Consider the following 9,424-nt stretch of genomic DNA (forward strand, 5'->3'; position numbering starts at 1 on the left):
GGTAACGTTATGTATCTAAAATTTGACAGCTTTTACCTGTTAGTTTTAGCCTAAAGACGCAAACGTAGTTCCTATAGACTACACACCATACTAGCATGATACGGAACCAGATAACGACAGTATGGTGATTTTTCAAAACGGCGTGCTGTATTTTCAATGTTAGATATAGAAATTAATAGGCATATCATAAATGAAAATACAAGAACCCAAGCAAAATAATGAAAATCATGCTGAGAGGCACTGAGCGAACGCCTAGCAGACACTAAACAGGAGAAACACAACGCATAAAACATTCACAGACATATCACACATGCTATAAACTATCTGTATAAATAAATGTTGAGGTGACGGTCTTGGAACGATCATTCAAACAGGAAATCACTGGGGATTGAAACTAGAATATGGGTAACAACCTCGTCCTTGTCCCAACATTTATTAGCGTTCAGTCATAGTTCTTACCATTGGTGCAGTATCTCCCATCATCATGAGAAGGAAGACATTGACATCTGTCTGGGGCAATACACGTCCCTCCGTTATAGCATGGTGTTCTGCATATTGCTGTAAACGTGATTAATATAGTGAGTGTATACGAGTTTATTCCTGTATGTAAGCTTTAATCATAAACTATAGCTTTTTCTGATGTGAAATATGATATAAATAGATTTGAAATGAAAAAAAAACACACAGTGAACGCGAACACTCACCAAATTATAGAACATATCAGAACCCACCCATTGTCTACGTGATTTGATAAAGAAAACAGAAGGGGTCCTTTTATTATCTTACCGTAAAGAGAAACTATCTGAGTTTGATATTGTCGTAATTTTGCTATATGTTATTGAGAACTGAAAATTTACAAGTTTAAGGTCCAAAATATTATAAAGAAACGAAACAAACATAAACAACATTGCTTTCCGTGAAGTTAATGCAGATTTACACATGGGAACGACTAAGATCCTTTTATGAAACGGGCACAAGAGGCGTATGAAATACCCACGTATTCTACAGGATCCAGCGTTGTCCGCCTTCCAGCCTTCACAACAAAACGTGTCGGTGCCCCAGTAGTAAACAGTTCTACGGCATCGTCCCCATCCACTAATCAACAAAACCACGGTTACAGATATTATCATTTCAAGTCACATACGTACTAATATAAAAAATACCGGCGTCATACAGGTATTTATACAATGTTGACTCAACTATAAAACATTATTATCCGTAATATGAAAATCAATATTATTAAATATCATGTTTAAAACACAAGTATCCAGGCCAAACAAACATCATGCGAGACACCACAAGCTACCAGACCACAAACCATAAACAACTATCATAATATCCTGATTGAAAAAATGTTGGTGTAAGAGAGCACAGTCATTGAGAGGTAAGTGCATACCCACTGGTTGTTTAGACAAATCTCTGATCACTCAACCTAACGCATGTGTCAGCATTTAAATCTAAAACGTCTATTCCATAGACGTGACACACGTATGATATATAATCTCTCTAATAACGATTTTATACTCACAAAAATCCACATGACGTGTATCTATTCCTTGATCTGTGTACACTTTTAGAGCACGCGTGTCTGTAAGGAAATTATATCATTCATATAAGAATGAATACATATTAGACAAAAAAAATGGCAAAACTGTTAATAATTGAGAGTGCAGCTAAAAGCCAGTATAAGGTTTGATTATTGTTTTTTTTTTCCTTACATACATTTTCCTTTCAAACATACATGTTAAACTATGATTGAATAGACAGTGCATTTTCTACACTTTAACAAAACACTGGTGCGACATTGATACCTGAAGTTATAAAGCGTAGCAATTCAAGTTCAATTATGGCTCAAAAACGTTTCTACAAAAACATCGCTGATCTGGTTACCTATATAAATTCAATCGAAGTTTATTGACATGCAACGCATCCATGAGATACACCCACTAATACATATACTGTATGTGGACTGAAATGAATTGATTGATGCATTGCGTATAAATGTACTCCGTTGGACATCAAGAGAATAACGTTATTGCATTTCGCTTTATATCCAGCGTGCCTTTAACTCCTTAGCACCCTAGTGCTCTTTTTACAATATTTGCCTTAGAATATAACCTACAATTTAATCCAATGAAATTGCAGATATGCCACCATTAAGTATTAGACTTAATCTTAAGAATTTCAACTTTCGCGGGTGTATAAAGCTCCGCCTACTGCCACTCATTCGATACACATTCTCTGCGTCATATTTTGCATTTTCAATGTATCAGCCAATGAGGTTGTATTCTAAGTCATTCAGATAACCTGAAGTAATTTTCCAATGAATAATAATTATGGCTTCTTCTTTACGCTCACTCCGCCTATTTTAATTCATTAAGAATTTACTTCATGTCATCTAACTATTAAATAGTAAATACAAGATACTTTGTAAATATTGCCTGTATCAAATCCTATACCTTCTCAATGGCTTCAATCGATTTTCAATCAAAAGCAAATGCTAGATTATTAATTGTGGATTCACTACAATCAAACTGTAATTTAATGCATTTAATGTACTTAATCAAGGATATCGTCATTGAAATACAAAGATATATATCGAGCAAGACTTTTCCACGATATATGAATTTTACCCATTAGATAACAATACAAAACAAATATCAAACCGTTGAGGTAGTATGTATCTTTTAAAAGCAGATTTGGGTTCAGCACTTGAGAATTTCAATCAGTTTTAATGTCCTTAAGCCTATTTCATGAATATACTACTGTCATGCTTTTATTTGCATTGACGTAGGCAACATTTTTGACTAATTCAGGGCCTTAAACATTGTCCTAAACATATTAAAATGTAACTCGCAAAGGGGCAATAACTAGTTCTTACATAATGTCTTATATACTATTAAGTATTAACCTCTTTACAATGCTTTAAGACACCTTTTCAGATCGGATATCTTCGTGCCAATCATTTTGTTTACCTCTTTGTTAATACAGAATAATAAATTCATGGTATAGGTTATTGATTATGCCTAATAATCGTTATTGTAGGAATGATAATATTACGCTAAAATGGATTGATTCCATTAATAGACGAGAATGGAAATCCGAAGCTCGTGAAAACGGTTTTAAATTTCGAGTCGGTATTCCATAACGATTGTAATATCAAAATAGAAATTGAAACGTTTACATACGGTTTCTGTCGGATTTCAGATTGTTTTAAACAAAACTAGCACAGGTAGGTCAATAAGTCTTCATTATGTCAGCATTGTGAATATTTTAATCTTTTAATCGCGACAACAAAACATCGGAGGTCTCCTAGGCTGAATGAAGCATTATTCTACCATGGCGTTGAATACCACCTTATTGCTTATTTCTAGACGTTTTGTTTGGACGAAGAATAGTTTATTTCTAGTGATAAATTTGATAGAGGCTGTTAGACAAAGACGTTGAAATCCAGAGTATGGACGGGAGGAACAAGTGTTGACATTAGTTTTGATAATACCTTCATATGATCGGCTTTGTACCTTTTTTTTCTTGAAATGTAAGAAATACGATATAAGAGAATTCATTTATTTAGGCAAAATTGCCAAAAAATCCGTCTTTACGAGTATTTTATAGACATTTACATTATAACATAGTGAAGAAGACATCTAAAAAGGTTTACAAAGGTTATGTTTTTGATTGTGAGTAACATTAACAATTTATTTTATTTTATTTTATTACATTGAGATGTATGATGGTTATGCATTGTAGGTCTTGTTAGATACACTGGGTCCCATAAATTGCTGAAATGTTCTTAATTTGATAGTTTTAATTTGATTTTGTTTCTTTTCACTTAAGCATTAGCAAAAGGAATAATCGTTTTTCAAACCACACTTATGCAAACTATTATCATTGTAGAATACTGCGACACTATCGAAACAAATAAACCAACAGTATTCGCAGTCGTTAATGATGGTACAAAGCGCCAAGTTTCACCTGGCTAAAACCAGTTAGTTTTCGATACTGCTAGTTTATACAAAATAACTGCGTTGAGTATTCGGTATTTTTATCTTATTTTTCTTTTATCAAAAAGGTTCATGAGGAACCGATTGTTTTTTTATAAAAAACGGTTCATTTACAAAGCGTTTGTGTATGTATTTAACAAAACGTTTCATGAGCAAACCGGTGTTTTGTATTAAACAAAAAATATTAGCATGTAGCTATAACAAGTATATTTTTACTCATTTAACGAAATAATGAAACATAGAAAATTAAAAATAAACATACGGCCCCGAAACCGCTGTCGCAAAATCCAACCTTGAAACAAATATACAGAAAAATAAAGCGAAGATTAGAGCGTTCATGATTTAATCCTGGCATTGAATGTTCAATCGAAATCAAATCGCAGAGACTGTTTGATCGGTTTGATCAGTTGATTATCAAGTCATAAGGGGGGCGTTCAGAATTCTTAAACTGGTCGTACACTTTTTTAATACGTATGCTTTAAATCGTATGGATGACATTACATTTTCCGAATGTCATAATTTATATTTAGTATCTACATCAGTGATTCATTATAACATCGGCTTGAGTGCGTTTCTTGCAACGGTAATTTCCGTAAATATCATGGATAATATAAAAAAGCTTGAGAAAGGCTTCATCCTTTTTTATTCACATGGAATAATGGGTCCTCATGTATAGACAATGCGTATTTGACTTATGAGGCGTTTCAAAATAAGTTGATGATAATACTTCTATGTGTGCAAAGTGCTCATTTAACCATTTGAGAAATATATGTAAATGATCACATTGTCTAAACAACTTTTAAATAATCAATAAGGTTAGAAAGTGTACTTCGTTTTAATTTGAAGTGCTTTATTAATACTTGTATCAAGTTCAAGAAACAAAATAGTTTTAGTTGATACATAGTTCTTGTACCTCGATGGTAACGAAAGCGTATTAATCATATACTCACTCTCGATTCCGTTTCCTGGATAAAAATGGTGTTGATTTTGATAGGTCATGAAAATATTTAGTCATTTAATCACTAAATAAATATGTTTCTGCTTGTTCTTGTACATGTACATGTTAAAGTTTCACGTAAGCAAACTATAACATCCACCGTTTAACAATACTCAAATGACATCGTCGTATCCAAAATTGTTTATCAGGTTGATGCTGGCTCATATTAGGCATGTATGTTTAATTTAATGATAATTGATAAAAGTTGAGGTTGAGTGTTCCCCTAAATTAGATTCAGCGAAGTCCCGGTTTACTGACCATTTCAAGGTGGTTTGCCACCTAAACTAGATTCAACTCGCAGTGAAGTGTTGATTAACTGACCGCTACAAGGCGGTCACCTACCTAAACTAGATTCAACCTGCCCTGCAGTCCAGATTAACTGACCGCTTCAAGGCAGTTCCCTACCTATATTAAATTCAACCCGCAGTGAAGTCTCGGTTAACTGACTGTTCAAAGGTGGTTACGCACCTCAACTAGATTGAACCCGCAGTTAAGTCTCGGTTAACTGACAATTCTAAGGCGGTCACCCACCTCAACTAGATTCAACCCGCAGTGAAGTCTCGTTTAACTGTTAATTCTAAGGTTGATAACGCACCTCAACTAGATTCAACCCGCAGTGAAGTCTCGGTTAACTGACTGTTCAAAGGTGGTTACGCACCTCAACTAGATTGAACCCGAAGTAAAGTCTCGGTTAACTGACAGTTCTAATGCGGTTACCCATCTCAACTAGATTCAACCCGCAGTGAAGTCTCGGTTAACTGACAGTTCTTAGGCGGTGAACCACCTCAACTAGATTCAACCCGCAGTGAAGTGTCGGTTAGCTGAGAGTTCTAATGCGGTTACCCACCTCAACTAGATTCAACCCGCAGTGAAGTCTCGGTAAACTGACTGTTCCAAGGCGGTTACCCACCTCAACTAGATTCAACCCGCAGTGAAGTCTCGGTTAACTGACTGTTCCAAGGCGGTTACCCACCTCAACTAGATTCAACCCGCAGTTAAGTCTCGGTTAACTGACAGTTCTTAGGCTGTAAACCACCTCAACTAGATTAAACAGTTTACTAACGTGTTACCAACTTAAACTAGTTTCAGCCCATGACGGCTTCATTGTATTAGAATTGTATGAAGTTCAGTAAGGTATATTTCGTTCAGTGTATTAAACGTGTTGGTTTATGAGTCAGCTGTACAATTAGTTATTGTCGCACATGTTTTAGTGTGGTCCAACACTGTGTTGCCTACCTGTAATTGTTAAATATAATTCTTTGAACTAATTTTCTGTTTAGTTCAAGAAAGCGAATTACTTGTTTATAAATAAATACATTAAAATATCTTCAAATTGGTCTTTTTTGGACGACCCTTGGAATTTAAGTTTTTCTTAACGCAAAGGACACCAAATACGCTTTTAAAATTAAAAAAAAACTTCTTTCTAAAAGATCGTCCTATACAAATAGTCTGCTTAAGTTGAATAGCAAAACTGCAGGAATTCGAACAGCCGGAAGAAAAATATATCATATTACGATACCCTAATCATAATGCAGATATCGATTTGAACATTCTGAAGTGTTTATATTGTATGATGCAAAATGTTTGAGCGGTTTTCAACTTGCAAACCATTATGCTATAAACCATGTCATTAATCATTCCAATGCAAAATGTATAGCCTTATAATACACTAGTTCCATGTAGACCTTCAGCATCAGCCAGACTAAAGTATGTCATTATTCAATTATTCCTTTGTTCAAGTGTAATTTTGGGATCATAATTCTTTAGGATCCCTATGTGATTGTACATTATGTGTTTTTATAAAGATGTTCACGTTGTAAATATGTTAAATAACAAATTGCTCAAAATTTTATATTACTTTGACCTTTCATCGTTAATTTGAAATGTTCACGATCTACTTTACCAATCGATACATGACTTTAGCGTCTTTACTTAGAGCACTTTAGCATTGGGTGTCGATGAGTCAGAGAACTTTGGAGCTCTCCCCGATAAAAAACCTAGGTATGGATTTGTTTTTAAATTTATATTGACTAACTATATGAAAGATATTTTTTATATTGTTTGCTTGTTTCTTGTGTAATCGCAATTCAAGTCGCTTTATTAGTGGATTCGCCCGGAATGAGGCGTACTTAGAAAAGGTTGGTATGAGACCTTGTTATATGTAAACGAGATGACCAAAACATATAAAGGTTTTACTGTTCGAATATTTGCTCTTTATTTTAACTGATATCGGACGTGAAGTAACTTATTTAAAAACGTTCAAGACCAACAACCTTTTTTTCTAAATTTATTGTAAAACTCATTTTTTTATTATATATTTCTTTTCAGCAATGAAATAAGCAACATATAACAACTATATTACTGGTTTAGAAAGCATCCAAAATTCACAATTTTGAGTACCAAAAACTGTAACAAGTACACAACAAAGTATAATGACCAGACATTAAGAAGGATTAAAGTAGTCTTATAATGATTGGACATTAAGAAGGATTAAAGTAGTCTTATAATGATCGGACACTAAGATGGATTAAAGTAGTCTTATCATGAGTAAACATTGTAAAGGATTAAAGATTAAAGTAGTCTTATAATAAGTAAACATTGTAAAGGATTAAGGTAGTCATATAATGAATAAACATAGTAAAGGATTAAGGTAGTCTTATAATGAGTAAACATTGTAAAGGATTAAGGTAGTCATATAATGAATATACATAGTTAAGGATTAAGGTAGTCTTATAATGAGAAAACATAGTGAAGGATTAAACTAGTCATATAATGAATAAACAAAGTAAAGGATTAAGGTAGTCTTATAATCAGTAAACATAGTAAAGGATTAAAGTAGTCTTATAATGAATAAACATAGTAAAGGATTAAGGTAGTCTTATAATGAATAAACATTGTAAAGGATTAAGGTAGTCTTATAATGAATAAACATAGTAAAGGATTAAGGTAGTCTTATAATGAATAAACATAGTAAAGGATTAAGGTAGTCTTATAATGAGTAAACATTGTAAAGGATTAAGGTAGTCATATAATGAATAAACATAGTTAAGGATTAAGGTAGTCTTATAATGAGTAAACATAGTAAAGGATTAAGGTAGTCTTATAATGAGTAAACATTGTAAAGGATTAAGGTAGTCTTATAATGAGTAAACATAGTAAAGGATTAAGGTAGTCATATAATGAATAAACATAGTAAAGGATTAAGGTAGTCATATAATGAGTAATCATAGTAAAGGATTAAAGTAGTCATATAATGAATAAACATAGTAAAGGATTAAGGTAGTCGTATAATGAGTAAACATAGTAAAGGATTAAGGTAGTCTTATAATGAATAAACATAGTAAAGGATTAAGGTAGTCATATAATGAATAAACATAGTAAAGGATTAAGGTAGTCTTATAATGAGTAAACATTGTAAAGGATTAAAGTAGTCATATAATGAATAAACATAGTAAAGGATTAAGGTAGTCTTATAATGAGTAAACATAGTAAAGGATTAAGGTAGTCTTATAATGAATAAAGATAGTAAAGGATTAAGGTAGTCTTATAATGAATATACATAGTAAAGGATTAAGGTAGTCTTATAATGAGTAAACATAGTAAAGGATTAAGGTAGTCTTATAATGAATAAACATAGTAAAGGATTAAGGTAGTCTTATAATGAGTAAACATTGTAAAGGATTAAGGTAGTCATATAATGAATAAACATAGTAAAGGATTAAGGTAGTCATATAATGAGTAAACATAGTAAAGGATTAAAGTAGTCATATAATGAATAAACATAGTAAAGGATTAAGGTAGTCGTATAATGAGTAAACATAGTAAAGGATTAAGGTAGTCTTATAATGAATAAACATAGTAAAGGATTAAGGTAGTCTTATAATGAGTAAACATTGTAAAGGATTAAGGTAGTCTTATAATGAGTAAACATAGTAAAGGATTAAAGTAGTCATATAATGAATAAACATAGTAAAGGATTAAGGTAGTCTTATAATGAGTAAACATAGTAAAGGATTAAGGTAGTCTTATAATGAATAAAGATAGTAAAGGATTAAGGTAGTCTTATAATGAATATACATAGTAAAGGATTAAGGTAGTCTTATAATGAGTACACATAGTAAAGGATTAAGGTAGTCTTATAATGAATAAACATAGTAAAGGATTAAGGTAGTCTTATAATGAGTAAACATTGTAAAGGATTAAGGTAGTCATATAATGAATAAACATAGTAAAGGATTAAGGTAGTCTTATAATGAATAAACATAGTAAAGGATTAAAGTAGTCTTATAATGAGTAAACATTGTAAAGGATTAAGGTAGTCTTATAATGAGTAAACATTGTAAAGGATTAAGGTAGTCTTATAATGAGTAAACATAGTAAAGGATTAAGGTAGTCTTATAATGAGTAAACATAGTAAAGGATT

Source organism: Mya arenaria, chromosome 7 (assembly GCF_026914265.1).
Source record: "Mya arenaria isolate MELC-2E11 chromosome 7, ASM2691426v1".
Lineage (NCBI taxonomy): Eukaryota > Metazoa > Mollusca > Bivalvia > Myida > Myidae > Mya > Mya arenaria.